Genomic DNA, 15711 nt, shown 5'->3' on the forward strand with positions numbered 1-15711 from the left:
AGAAATGCTGGTTTCCCTATAAATAGCAAAAGTCCTCAGTGTTGTGCAAGTTTCTGTAGCTCTAGTTTGGTTCATTAGTAGGTCTGGAGAAGAAAAAATGATGTTTTTCAGGAAATCCTCCAACACAACCAATCATCCAACATCTAAACTCAGCCATTCAGTAAAATCCTCAATTTTACAATATTTAAGGACAGCAACAATTTTCTTAATCCTTTAAAACCGGTCAGAGCGGGCACGCTCCGTTTTGCGCAACTACTTTTAAATCCCGGTAGCACTGCAACCACGTAAGCTAGCACAATAATTTTTTTTGCATATGAAACCTGAGGAGTTGTACTTACATCTTATGCCATCAGCTTGCCCTATGTCCCGGTTTCCTTCCACATATAGCTTTGCAAAAACTGCATAAAAGGCACTTGCAGCAACAAAAACATAATATTCCAGAAACACGCTTTGCCGATCCGATTAGCTGTTCATTACACTTCCTACGTTGGATTAGACGTCAGTGCGAACTATCGCATGTCCGCCATGACCTGCCCGAAACTGGAAGTGACGTCATTTTCGTGGAAATTTAGTTTTTTACCATCCGGGCCTCATGAGCCTATACTGGTATTTTTAAAAGTTATCTTTGACTTTATGACTTTCTGTGTTGTTTCTGGGATGCTTAGGACTCATATTGCACTGCTGGAAATAGTTTATTTTGATGCATATGCTGCTTTTTTGCCAATTTGCATTATAATATGTATTTTCGTTTTTCCTGCAGTGTATAAAAATTGGTGTATTTCAAAAATAAAACTATGAAGACACTCAAAATAAATTTCCTGTGGTGGGAAACTATTTTGTGCAACTTTTTTGTATTTACAGTTTTGAGGGATAAGCCTCTTAAATTTCTATAACTAGAAATATATGTTAAAAAAACAAAAACAATTTTCAATTTTTTTGTAGTTTATTGCACTTTTTTGCAATTTATGTAATTACTATGCACTTAATGCATACATATTATTAAAATTTAGGCTGTAATGGTTGTATTGTTGTATAGCAACTTGAAATGCTCCCAAAAATAGCACTACAGCATGTAAAAATATAATATAAGCTCTGGCGGACTTGGTTCTATGGTAGGTCTTAAAGGGTTAAAAGAGACCAGTTATGCTCATCTGAGGCTATTATTTGTTATTCTTGGACTCTAGAGCAGCTTGGCCTGGTTAATAGTTCAAACAATCCGGATTTATCTTGGACTATAGTTTGTATAAGATGATCATTCCGACATCATCTTATGTTGGAAACAGGCTGTTTTAGCTCTCTTTCTCTTTGCAGGATTTTCCAAATCAATGTTGTGTGCTTGAAATGAACACATTAGGGATATCTTCTGTCATGGAGCACCAAGAGTAGAAAAAAACCTGTCTAATGTTGAGTGTTTGCAGCAGTCATATGTCTGAGCTTTTGGGTCACATAGGTTACGTGCCCATTATGAACACCAACCCAGAACAGAACAGGATATTAGGATGTGTTAAAAGTAGGGATGGGTATCGTTTAGGTTTTATCCGATACCGGTGCCAAACCGGTACTTTTGAAACGGTGCCGGTGCTTAAACGGTGCCCAAACCGGTGCTTAAAGAATGGAAAACACAAAATTGGTCCAAAAACCTCTCATGTTCAGCTGTTTTTTTGTAAAAAGATAACAATGTTAGTCTTTTCTGCAGGTATAGGGCATATATGGTATCACTCTGGGCTGGAAGCAGTGCTTAAACAATGGAAAAAACACAAACTTTGTCCAAAAACCTCTCATGTTCAGCTGTTTTCCACTTTTTCTTCGGTCATTTTAGCCTTTTTGGCCAGGGTGAAGGAAGTATCTACCATCAAACAAGAAGACAGCCGCATGTAGCTATGATGGTGTTTGCTAGTTCACGTTACATGCATTAATTTAATAACGCGGTTAGCTTACTCAACGTAAATTACACACGAACAACATTAAGCTACTCACGCAGAGAAGAACGGCTGCTGCTGCCATCATCATTTCTGCTACACTGGCAGGGCTAGGTTCATCGGATTTAAAGTGTGACCTCCTTTGACAGTATCAGCTTAAAGCACTTGTTGCAGCTGCTGAGTTTGCATCTTTTGCTGTGAAGTACAGCCAGACTTTTGACCGCTTTGCCTTGGGCATTTTTAATCTGTAGCTCTGCTCTAAAAGAACGTACGTACCTGGACCCGCCTACTATCCTCGAAACGTAAAATGATTGGCTAGAATCTAAAGTGTATCATTCCATACCAGTTGGTGGCGGTAATGCACCTTTCAGTTGTTTGCCAACCGCCAATAGAAATGTAAGGAAGAAGAAAGTGTATCACAGCTCAGGAAAAAAAAGCACCGAAATAAAGCACCGAAATGCGCGCTGCTTTTCGGTCTGGTTACTACCGTTTATGTCAGAACCGGTGCCATGATGGCACCGGATACCGGTACCCATCCCTAGTTAAAAGCCCATACACTACTCCACCACCAGCATTATTTCTATCTACTTAGCATTAGGCACAATTCCAGCTGTTGAACTGGACAGCACATTGCTCCTGGTGTCCATGCTGGGATACAAGCACCAAAACCAGAGTCAACAACGAAGGAACAAATCACAAAATACCTTAAATGACCTGCAACTGCCTACTTAAAACCCAAGCTGTTGGGGCTCATTTACACCTCATGAATATGGGACAGAACAGAAATAGCAGTGGCACTAAAACTCGATTTTCACACTTTAGCTTTAGAACCTGTAAACAGGACCTTGAGATCAGGTAATAAAACCGGAACCACAGTTTTAGTAGTTGGAGTGCTTTAATGTCCACTGCCAAGTTTTCATTTACTAATTAGAAACGATTTAGGTGCAGAACTTTTGAGCTTCTTGACTTTTGATTCGTGGGGTTATTGCCTGCTTTGCACACATGCTAATTAGCATTACCTAGCATTTACTATCTATAGCTATATTTATTCATTCACATTTGTCGGTGGCACATTTTCATAATTTTGCCTCTGCATTGCACTGCAGTGGATTTAAGATGAATCAGTGGGACATGCAGCTGTTTGTCTTTAATCCAAAAGGGATTAACAAACATGTTATATCTACAGCCAACATATTTTACTCATTTTGGAGGAGGCCATCTACTGAGGATTTCTCAGTAGCAGATAATGGCCATTTAATCAACATTTTGAGTTTCAGATTCACCAAACATTGATCGCAGAATTGATCAGTCAGAATTTTTAAGACACTGACAATTGACACATGAATTTTACTCAGTGGAAGAGGCTTCCTGGCAATATAATCAATGGTGATTTCAAATGTCTACGCATGTAAAGCAATGTGATGTAGCAGTTTAGTTTGAATTCAGTTTCATTTTCTTTACAAAGCTCCAAATCATAAGAACAGTCACCTTAAAGTGCTTTATATTGTAAAGTGAAGACTCTACAATAATACAGAGAACGCACCAGCAATCAGACAACCTGCTAATGGCTCCAAAGGGACCCAGCAAGTACTTGACGACAGTGGGAAGGAAAAACTCAGTGTTAACAGGAAGACAGCTCCGGCAGAATCAGGCTTAGGGACGGGAACTGCTGGGACTGGTTATGGGTAAGGGGAGACAAAAGACACATTATGGAAAAGAACCAGAGATGAATAATAACAAATAAATGTAAAGTATCATATAAACACTTACTAAGACTTACTTTTAATGTTGTATGTTTCAGTGCTGGGTATTTGGTAGCTTTATTTCTCTTTTCACTTCCGTAACATAACCTCTAAGTTCAGACGGTTTTCCTCTCTGCACCCACCTGGGCCCCTAACTTCTCTTTAACTTTTATGTTTGCCTTTCTTGTACTCCCCACATCTTTGTGCATATTTTGCAAACACACTTTGCGACAGTGCCCTCCCCCTTCCTCCTCCTTCATCTTTGCTCTTTTCTTGATTTATGCCCACCGTCTTTGTCCCACTCTTTCTCCTTTTCATCCCATTTTCTATCTTGTTCTTTATCCCCTTTCCTTATCTTCCTCTCCATATACTCTGCCTCACTCATTTTCTGAGACAGCTGCTTTTGTTTCTGTCTCGTCTCTCTCTCTCTCTCTCTCTGACTTAATCATTAGGCCATTCATTTAAGCTTTAAATCATTAAGCTTTAGAGTGCAGACTGAAAAAGTTCACCCATTGCTTTTCTAATTAATCCACAATGTCTCGCTCTCTCTGCCCTATAAATGTGTGTATTGTGTCGCTCTCTGTTCAAGTAGTTCCTAGTTCCTGGTCACCGTTTTTCTTGTTGTGTGCATTGGATCAATTTGTGCTTGTCCAGGTGTGGTTGCTTTGTCAATGTAGTGAATCATTTTTGTAATTACTGTAGAACACAGCCAGCATTCATAGCCATTATATTCATATTGGAAAATCCTGGAGGGCACAATTTATTCGCTGTTCCAGTGTTCAGTGTAACATATTTTCTCAAAATGATTCTTGCATACCAATAATTTGTTCAGAAGTACAAAAGCAAATGACTTTTTCTAAGGGTAGAGAGAGGTTTTAGTTCATAGTAAATATTGCAACATCTAAAATATTCTGTCCAGTGTGTCATTTGTGTTTTTAGAATCTAATATTTCTCTAGTTCTTAAAAGCACATATTTTATTGGAATCAATAGGACATATAGGAAAACAACTTAAATGTGATGTAATTAAACCATTTCACAGAATTGCATGCTATCATGTTTTGCTCATTATGTTTTGATTTGGCAAATAAATAGATACAAGCCACCACAGGCCACCACATGCTCAGCCACAATACCAACGGCTCATCTGATGTTAATGCCAGCTCACGTCACCGACACCTTCTATGCATCAGAATGTTAAATCTCATATAGGATGCACCGTTTAAGCTGCTGTAGATTGCATAAAGTTGGATCTGCAAGCTGCTTTGCAACCCACTGATACCAAGTGAATCTTTTCATGCTGTGACTGCCTGATGCCTGTTCTGTACTGTGCTGTCTTGCTGATGCTCTCCCTGCATTACATTTTCCACAGATAGGGTTAACAGACTTCTTTTGGCTGTACTGGTCCTGAGCAATGTTGGTCAAGTTACTTGAAAATAGTAATTAGTTACTAATTACTGATTACCAGGAAAGTAATCCCGATACTTTGCTGATGACTTATTTTCAAAAGTAATGAGCCTCTTTAGTACTTAGTTACTTTTTAAAAACATGATACACAACCTGAATATGTAATAAAGCAACAGACCTTTCAGCTCAATTCTATTTATTCTGCATAATCCGTCATATAAAATTGAATCAAGTGACAAAAACATTAGCGTGCAGAGTGCACAGCAGACGCTAATGTTTTTGTCACTTTTTACAGAATCAAACAAAGTAATGTCAGTACTTCCAAGCTTTCAACGCTGCATGGTCGTACTCTCTCCCGCTCTCCATATCTCTTTTTAGAGATCCGGCTCTTTCGGCTACGAACCGGCTCTTCAGGTTGTTTTGTTGCTTTAATTATTTAATCATTAACAATAATATAAAATTATGCAGAAAAGGAATTACTAATGTAAAAAAAGTGGTTTTATTTATATATGTTTATATATGGCCCCTAGAGACAAAGCACGTACAAACTCTAAAGCATATACAAACTCCAAAAAGCACGTACAAACTCCAAAACACATTTCTAGCGTTTACTGAACTTCCAAAACAGAGCTACCCAGATCACTTAAATTACACAATTGAAAGCATGTGTGTATTGTTTGTGTATTTATAGACAAGCACTCATATTTATTCAAATAATTTAAAAAAAAAGTTCATTTACCTGTTACTACCACACACCAAATCCGGTTGTTGATACTTCCTGGCTTGTGTAGCCACTAGGTAACAAAAGCTCAACACTGCGCCCTAGAAACCTGGAGCACTTCTGTTGTCTTTTGTATGTGCTTCTGAGTTTTTACGTGTTTTGGAGTTTTTACGTGTTTTGGAGTTTGTACGTGCTTTGTCTCTAAGATCCACCATAAATATACTTTATTTATTCACTCCACATAAAATGTAATAAATAAATCATATAATACAAAAAACAACTATTTACATTTTAAACTTTTAACTATTTAAATTTTCAGCTTTTTCCTTTTAAACAAATTTAACGTGAAACAACACAAAACACTGCAAACCACAACACAATTAAACATAAATTAAAATATGAAAACAAAAAGAAGATGCACATTCTCTGTCATCTGGGCCTGCATGATTTCTGAATCCTTTATCATCTGCAACTGAAAATAGTGGATGATTACTATACCTTTCTAATGTGACGTTGTTGTCCCTCGCTCTCTTTCTCTCTGGCTCTGTTCCTGTGCTACTGCGAGTGTAACTAATGCCCCTCCCCCCTCTGCCCAGCGCAAAGTACAGGCCGCGCGTGCGAAGTTTAGCGGGAAAAAGGGCGAGAGAGAGGGTGAGAGAAAGAAAAAAAAAACCCCTCACGGCTCCCAATAAGGAACCGCCTCGCGTCGTTCACTTCAAAGAGCCGGCTCTAAGAGCCATTTCGTTCGTGAACGACCCATCACTAGTGCCCTTCTCCCCCGTCCCTCTTCTCAGCTGTTTTTCTTTCCCTCTTTCTTTCTCCCTTTTCTTTCCCCCAGTCAAGTCTGTCCCGTATTCAGCAAGTGAAAATAAAATAAACAATAAAAGGTGAATCAAATGGACCATTACGGCAAAGCTGGGATGGTCAATTTGGTAAAGTAAATCCGTTGGGCATCTTTCTTCGCCTTTAGACAATAATTCTAATGGCAAAAGAGCAAAACGGGACAGGCAAAAAAAAAAAAAAAAAAAAAGTTACGCAGTGTGCTTACTTTAATTTTTTTTGCAACAGTAACCCCTTACTTTACTTGTTACTTGAAAAAAGTAATCAGATTACAGTAACGCAGTACTTTTAACGCATTACTGCCCATCTCTGGTTCTGAATAAAATGTGATTTATAGGACACAGTTTTGCAGATTGTCTGTGAGGACAGTAGTGTGATCTTTCTGAAGCCAGCGTGAGTAGTAGGAAAACTAGGATATACATGAGGGTACGCATGGGTCTAAACTGGTCATTATAAATAGCGTGAAGTATTCCCCATAGCTTTTAGTATATTCTTCTAAAGCAGCTTCTCATGCTGTGTTTGCTCGATTTGACTGTTGACTTTTCTTGTGTCCGAAATGTAATGAGAAGACTATCTCACACACGAAAAAGTCAAATTCATGGCTTAATTGTCGCTTCACTCTCACTCCAAAAAGTCCACGCATTACAGTTTCACACGCTAACCGTTTATCTTCATATCACAGCTTCCAAAAGACACACACTTAAGGTATAATAAGAGAACTGGCTCAATAATGAGCTAATAATGATGATAGCGGCCAGCTTTTCGAGCCAGCTGACATTCTGTTCTCCTCAGCTCTTTCTGCTGCTGTTTGTGTGGGGGCATTGATCTCTCCTCTGCAATACAGAGTCTGACACATCAGAATCAGATTTTCACACACACACGTTAATTTAATCTTGCCTTCCCGAGCAGTTACTTTCCCTGCAGATTTACTGGGTACCCACTTCTTCCCCGCTTCTCAGCTAGCCACTGTGCTTTCTTGGTTTTCTTTTCTTTTTTTTCTTCTTCCTTTTAAAAGGTGTTATTTTTGTAATTTTAATTACAACCAACAGCATGTCTTAAGTGCGGGCCTGGTAAACTTTAAGCAGGATCACACTTCATCGGTTTTGTCAGTATTGATTTTCCTAAAAGCTGAAGTTGGACCGCAGTGGGAGAGAGAGAGAAAGAGAGAGAGATTGAAGGGGAAAGAGGGAGAAACAGTTTGCTTTGAAGGCATCCCGCCCCTTTCTCGCTCTCCATCCTATGAGGGATGAGGCGTCTGGCGGTTTGGAGATGATTGATGCTCCTTGTAAATATGGCCATTACCATATAGGCTCTCCCCACCTCTATCCCCATTATTCACTGTCAGCTGGGGCCACCGTGAACCCCCTAATTTTATGCAATTTAGCAGCACTCTTAATGTGAATATGAAAACACGGGAACTCGTGTAGTACTTTCTCATCCCGAGTGCTGAATGTTTTTCAGTTTTCTGGAGGACCATTAAAAAAAAAGAAATAAAAAAGGCTTTTATTGTGATTTGAAAAATCATACTCCACTTGTTCCTATTTCAATACAGGATGTGTTATTGCTTTTGCGGCTGCTGCCGAGCGTTTACCAATGGCTGCAATAAATGCTGGGAGATGAAATACTAGCAGTTGTAAAATCCATATGTCCATGGATTAATAGCATCAGGCTTTCAGGCTAGTGGTGAGGAAGACAATATTAGAGTCAGTGGGGAGTTACAAGCTTATTATCTGAGGAGAAGCCGAGGAGTGTTTCGGAGACCAGTGTGCAGAAGCATGACGTGTTAAGTAGCGGTGACCAAGGACTGAATTACAGTATCCACAGAGCTGTACATGATGGAAGAGGGATAGGAGGAAGTGATCCTTGCACACTGGATGGGATAAACAGAGAAACTGATTTATGGCATGAAAGAACCGAACAAACCAAGTTTGCTGATGAAGATGTGACATGCAGGGCCCTGGCTGCAAGAGGAGTTTGGTTCACTTGTCTTGGCGAGAAATTACAGGGTTGAAATGGAACTAGATAAGATATTATGTGTGTGTCTCTTACTCCTTTACAAAGGTGCACTTAAAAGAAAAGATGTGTGAGACATTGTTTTCTCCTAATGCATGATTACGGAGGCAGGAAGTCTGTCCACAAACAACTCATTTTTGTGTCTTGGCCTCACTGCCCTATTTACAAAAACCCTGGAAAAGCCCCTGGTACTCTTGCCACTGCATGACACAATGGCAAGAGCAAGCGTGGACGGTAAAGACGACACTCTTTCACATGAACAGCATGCAGCTGTAAATTACTGCTGCACTGCTGCTCGGCCTCGAGGAGTAATTACCTGTTTTTTGTTTCCACCTGTCACGCGGCACAAAGAACAATCTGTCAGCCAGCTCACTGAGTTACAGTAGGTGCTTCAGAGGCAATGCGACTTTACAGTTGAACTTGGAGGCTATGGATAGAAACAGCCCCTACTTTTAATGCAGTTCATTTCCCCCACTAAACCTTTAGTCACATCTTAATAAAAAGATGCAACTAAATCAAAAATATAAAGCTTTAAATGATTGGTAGTAAGTGGAAAAGATTCCCACACTTCCTGTCAGGATTTCTAGTATTAGGTCGTGTCCAAATTCATGGGCTGCATCCTCCTGAAGCCGCATTTGTAGACCGATTACGTCACAGCGACGCGCCGAAGGCTGTCCAAATTCGTAGACTCCTCCGAATGCAGCCGACAAATGCATCTTCCTTTTCCCCGAATTTGAAGGATGGGTCGGGTGTGTCCTTCGTGGCCCACCATATCCCAGAATTCATAGCCAGCCAAACTCCAGTTTTCAACAATGGGGGGCCGCTACTAAGTTTTAAAATTACTCATACTAATCTTTCTGGATCACAAAATAAACTTTTAACATATTTTCAGGCGAGAAAGTATCTGTGTAAACATCAAATATCTGCTCGGTTTATCAAGATATCGCATATTTGCAAAAGTGCTTCAACGTTTTCGTCTGCTACCCACCAGCTCGATAGCAAGCCGGGAGCTCGAGGGTCACTGAAGCCGCAGAGAACGGCACAACTCCCGGCACATCATTTTCAGATCACTGCAGAGTTTTTAACTCAGGTTAAACGTAATATATTAGTCACTTAGACAACCTAAAAATGTTATTGTTGGGCTTTTTTCAGTGTTTTATTTGTTCGTGAGTAAATCGGTTTGGCTGAAATTAAAGTTATTCGATTAGATTATATAAAATAAAACTTTATTAATCCCCCGGGTGAGTACCTCCTTGGTTTTTACACAGCTGACTAAACGTCAAACAGAAAACTGATTAAACAGAAGTGTGAGACGGTTGAGAATTTACGCCAGTGTCCTGTTATATTTTAGATAGCAAGGAGCAGACGGCTGAGTTTATTAAACTCCACCGAGACAGCGGTGACGCTAATCAGAAGGCTAGACCGTCCAATTTCACAGCCGTTTACTTCCGGCCTACCCGACCTTCTGAGGACCCGGCCCACGTAGACCGCGAAGGCCGGGTCCTCAGGAGGATGCAGCCCATGAATTTGGACACGACCTTAGTGTTCGACTAGAACTGCTACTTTTCTGTTGCTCGTACATACCACCGCTTGTCCAGGTTTAGCTTGACAGGTGAAAAAATGAAGGTTATTTGTGCAAGCAACTAATTATGAACCTTTAAGTTTTATTCACTTAACAATAAAACTTAAAAGTTCATAATTTGTGCAAGAGAGTAAAAAGATACAAAGGCATGTTATTAACAAAAGACAGGGATAATTTTATATTTTCCTCGATTCAGTTCATCTAATAGAATGAAGGTTTTATATTTCGAGCAGGGTAAATGAATCCACTGTTGCATGACATAATGCAATGCAACAACACATATCAACAAACTTCATCCTTAAATTAAAGCAACATTAAGACGTAGGTTCGTCATAGATGGTTTTTGAGTGTGTCTTTTTGAATGTGATGTATAAAGCTGCGGATTTTCTCCCAGGGAAGGTTTTTCTTTTAATTGTTCCAAGAGTTAATGAACTACAATGGCCATATTTCATAAGTGATGTTGCACATCTGTGCTCCCTGGAGTTTGACTGTGCCGCTGCTGACAGAGACGGAACAGAGAACGCGTAAGAAGACGACTCAACAAACAGATGGAAGTATAATCATCAGCTCTCGCCGCAGTGCCATCAGCTTCAAGAGCTTTGGCAGTCTTTAGTGTGCCTAAAGGAAAAGAAAAGAGTTACAGTGGAAGGATAAATGAAACATCAGTATCTTTAGTGTTTCCCAGTGAACTTACTACCTGTGGGGAACACATGAAAACACATTATGGTCCCATCATAGATATCTTTCTCGCTCTTTCTTCTTCACCATGTCTGCCTCGCTACATCTAACTCCTCTTCCTGCCCGCTCCTCTTCCTCTGAGTGACAGTTTGTCATTCAGCACTCTCTGCTGCCGATTAAGTGCTGTTCCCCCTTTTCTCACTGCTTCACTATTTAAAAACAGCAAAAGTAAGGATTTCCCTGCAGGCTAGGCATGCAGTTTTTTGGGATGAGGTGAGTGAAGATAGAGAAAAGCAAAGATGCAGGAAAAAAAGGAGCGCTCAAAGAAGAGAGAAGAAAAAGAGGGAAAAGTTAGAAAGAAATCTTTGAATTGACCTGTGTAGATGGGACTCTTATGCTGTGAGAACACTTAAGATGGGAAAGACAGTCAAGGAGAGAGAAATATTTCTACTGTGTGTGTTTGGTGTGTGTGTGATGACTGAAAGACAGACACGATCCTTGGCAGACCATCTCTGCTTCTTCAGCCAAATCCATTCTGTTGGAGCTGTCAAAAACACACACACACACACACAAACTTTAAGAATTGCAGTGTGTAATGGCCGTGAAAATAACACTAGCTACTGCCCAGTTGTCATCTGACTCGAGGCGTCGGGCAGCTGGAGGGTTCAGGGTGACTTTGATGGTTGAAATTCTTAATAAGTGAAATTAATCCCGCTCTTTATTAAGGTCACTCCATAATTGGCGTTGAATGTCTGTGGGATTACGGGCACAAATCCTCGTCTGTATAAACACACGCATAGCCACATGCTCTCGCGCTGCAGGATATGATTCGCAAACTCTGTTATCTGTCGACTAATGCTGCGATTTTCCCGGGGATACGTTCTGATGGGACAGTGTGACTGCTGTCCGCACAAGCGCGAATTTGTTTTAGCTGTAAGAGGCTTTTCCACACTGCCAACAATAGAACTCCAAGGGAAACTCAGCAGAGTTGTCATTAAAACAAAAACAAGTAGATGTCAGTAGGAGCTTTAAAAATGTCTCCTTCAGTTAAACCCAAGCTTGATTCAGTCTTTGCCCTCAACTCACCAGGAACCCAGTCCTGGACAAGTGGTACCACTTACCATATGCAGTGTTTGCTTGCAGTCCTACAAAACCCAAGTAGTAGCTTAACGGGGATGTTAATCTTAGGTTGAATGCTGATTGGTTAAAAAGCTGGCCTGAACGGGAAAGGAACTGACATTGGAGTTCACCACAAAGAGGCAAAAGGGTGAAAAGACAACAATGGCTGCTGTGGATGACTTTCATTGATTTGAACACACTTTGCTCTTTACAGGTTATAACTTTTCTCTGTAACTGGAGGAAGGACAAACAATGGTTCACGCAAGAAGAGCCCACACACCGCTTGTTTTCATATTTCTGTGACCTGCGTGAAACATCTGCAATCAGCTGTGTATAGGCTCTGTGAAGATGTCCTGGGGGAGAAAAAAAATCTAAAAGATATTCTGCGTTACAAAGGAAATGAATAAAGGGACTAGAAGATGCTATAAAGTGTGTGTTTTTAGAGCTTTGCAGATGACTAAAAGCATTTTCACACCTGATTGGTTTGTTTGGACAGGTGAGATAGCTACCAATTGGAACCTGGTGAGAAACAACTGGACTGAGACTATATTTCCAAATGTCTTTTTGTTTACTGTGGCGCAGTCTAAAAGCAAGAAGAAAACCACGATGTTATGTGATAGCAGATGTGTGATTTTAGCATGAGTGGAAAGCACAGGAAGAGCAGCGTGATTCGCTGTGAGTCATGAAGGTCCTGATGAGGCATCGAGGATGAAGAAAGCTGCATTACTTAATAACTTTGTTTATAAAACATCAGTGGGAATATGATTCATATCTTTATATCTCTCCTTTGGTCTGGGTTAAATGAAGCACACTGCACCAATGAGGACGTGAAAGTTGTGATGCAAGCTTGTTTTTTTTTGTCCTAGCTTGATGGGAGCTCTGCTACGAGACAGGAAATGAGGGAGAAATTTGGGGACTGACATCAAATGTTCTCATAAACAGACAAAAAGAAACATTTTTAATAACAAAACTAAAATCTTTATAATCACAGCCCCAGGATTATTCATTTTTCTCTTTTGACGTCAGAGGATTATTTCAGAGAACTGAAGTTACGTCTTTATTAGCTGTCTCATTTACTGTGCTCATTTCCGTTTCTGTTTTCTTCTTGTGGGCCTTTGTGCAGGCCCTCAGTTCACTCATTGTCTGAACCAACTTTATGTGATCTTCTCTGCTGGCTGAACTGTAGGTTGTGGGGCTGCGGTCGAAATGACCACGTTAGAGACAACCACCCCTTCTCGCTGATGTCACACAGATCCAAAAGTAGAAAAAACCTTCTGAAGCATGAGCTTTGGAATCATTCAGAGCACTTGTACATAGACTGACCTCATTATGTGAAACTATCTTTAATATGAGCATGCAGCGCTATAGCAGTATATTTATGACAGAAACTAGGTCCCCTTTAATAACTTTACAGCCACTTGCTGATTAATCAGCTGCTTGGCTATCAGCTGAGTGTAATCTTTAAATTCCCTCAGGCATGCAGTGCAGCCATTATAAGCGCGTGATACATTCCTCCTTCGACTCTTAACTCGATCCAAGACGAAGTGTTTCAAGAACTAAATGTGTGATTGCATAAACTGTGTCTTCAGTATCAGGGTGAATCTTTGAACTGCAAACAAATGCAGCTTCAGTGACTTCAATTTTATTTTAAAGACAAAATGCAAACCCTAATTTCTAAATATTATAAAAAATGTTTTCTGCAGCATCACTCTGGATCTGTTTCTAAGTGTGTGTGTGTGTGTTTGTGTGTATTTAAACTCTCGGTTTAACTAACATCCTGCCCGAGGTATGACTCAAGGCAATTTCTCCTCATTTTAGCTCAAGCGATGCTCTACGTGTGTGTGAATACAGTATCTCTGCTCTGCACATGCATCAGCAGTCTCCTTGTGTCCAAGCAGCACTTCCTATGTTTCGAAACACAGCATCATCACCAAATCGCCACACGGAGGCAGAGTCACGCAAAAGGTCAGCGTCAGCCTCCCACCTCGTGCCCGTTTGTCGCCGGGCTCTGCCCTTCCCTGTAACAGATGTGTTAAGCAGCACATGGCCTGGTGTGTGGGCTGAAGCTTAATTTGGGATTAACACTCAGGATATTACAGATTACCTCGCTCTGCGTTTGACCTTCTGTGTTTAGTCAGCCAGCGTTGGATGGATGAGCTCTTATCTTTTAGTAGTTACAGCGACTCAATCTCGCCGCTGAGGCCGGAGCCTCTAATGAAAAGCTCACAAACACGTTGTGTCACGCTGTCAGCATGAAAGCAAGGATTACACATCACAAGTCTTTTGACTAATTCACAGATATAGTGGGGCTTGAACATTTAAGAAGTAATCAGCTTCAATTCATAGATTTCCTGAAAGATGTTCGAGTCACAAAGCAAACAAATAATTTCAGCCGCACACTGCATCGGTTTTGATCGCAGATGTACTACAAGTGTCAAAATGCTCCAAGCGCTAGAGGATGTATCTAAGTCAGTTGTGTCAATATGACGCTTTCCTGTTTTTTTTTTCTTTAGGAATCCATTAGTGTTGGACCAAAAAGATTGTGCCTCTTTTCTTTATTCAGCTCTTACTTCAAAACGCTTTAGTGCTCTGTAACTGTAAACAGTAGTTATGACAGGCTGAAATATCTACTGAAATATAAAAAAACAGCGAGGTTTGTTTGTGTTACATCATTGTTTCCCATGTGCTTAAACACACACACACACACACACACACACACACACACACACACACACACACCATACCCCTGCTGTCAACTGAGGACCAACTGCCAGCTGCCCCCATACTTCTCTGTCCTCATCTATATTTGATGCACCTCATTAAAAGTTGATTGTGGAAACACTTCAGCATTCCCGACATTCCTTTTGATCCACTATTTAGTCTCCCTCAGCACTTCGGACCGAAAAAGTGCCCTCAGTCATGCGTGAGTCAGTTAAAGGCAGGAAACAGAGCGCTTGAGGAGAGCTGAAGACACGCCAACTTATCTGTAGTGCGACAGCTGGTCCAATACAGCTCATAGTTGAGAGCAGGCTAAACAAATGTAGGGAGATTGTTCCTTGCCGACTGTCAGTCATGTTGCAAAAACCAGTGAATTTAAATTTCCAAAGCAATAAACGTTCAAAAAAAAAACCCAGATGTGGAATTTTTGGATGGTTCTAGTAACTTGTCTAATCCTACCCTGCACTTTTGGAGATCAGCACCAGCCACTGCTAGCAAACAGTGCTTTCCAATATCAAACTAAAACAAATACCTTTGAGAGTTAAAGTAAATTTAACGGTAAGGTAAGTAAAGTGCACACATATCCGCCGATTAATCAACAGACCAACAGCATACCAGGTGACATTTAACTTAATATGTGGGTCTGTGGGGATTAACTTGCTAGGAACCAGTTTTGAGTGGCCACCCAAGGAGCTACAGCTTCTAGTCTACAACAAGATTAGTGTTTCGGGCTGATATACCACAAAGGCTTTACCTCAGTGAAATTTACTACACGTCTAAAACAAATCTTTTGACAAAAATACTAATAAAAAATTAATAATCCTGCTCTCATAGATATGTTTTCCTTAAGTATTCCTCAAACAGCTGACCTTGAAGTTCTAACACTTTTCTACGCGTGTTAGAATTGGTCACCTTTTGAAGTGACGTGCTGCTGCGAGGCCTCTCGTGCACGAATGCAAAAACGCACACGGAAT

At 40.4% G+C, this 15711-nt stretch overlaps 1 protein-coding gene across 1 annotated transcript in view; it reads left to right on the top strand.

The window, feature by feature from the left end:
* fgf11a (fibroblast growth factor 11a) overlaps window positions 1-15711 on the top strand; it is a 101535-nt gene that overhangs the window by 33580 nt on the left and 52244 nt on the right. The gene's annotated exons all lie outside the window — the stretch shown is intronic.

The sequence above is a fragment of the Neolamprologus multifasciatus genome, chromosome 3, assembly GCF_963576455.1.
Source record: "Neolamprologus multifasciatus chromosome 3, fNeoMul1.2, whole genome shotgun sequence".
NCBI lineage: Eukaryota > Metazoa > Chordata > Actinopteri > Cichliformes > Cichlidae > Neolamprologus > Neolamprologus multifasciatus.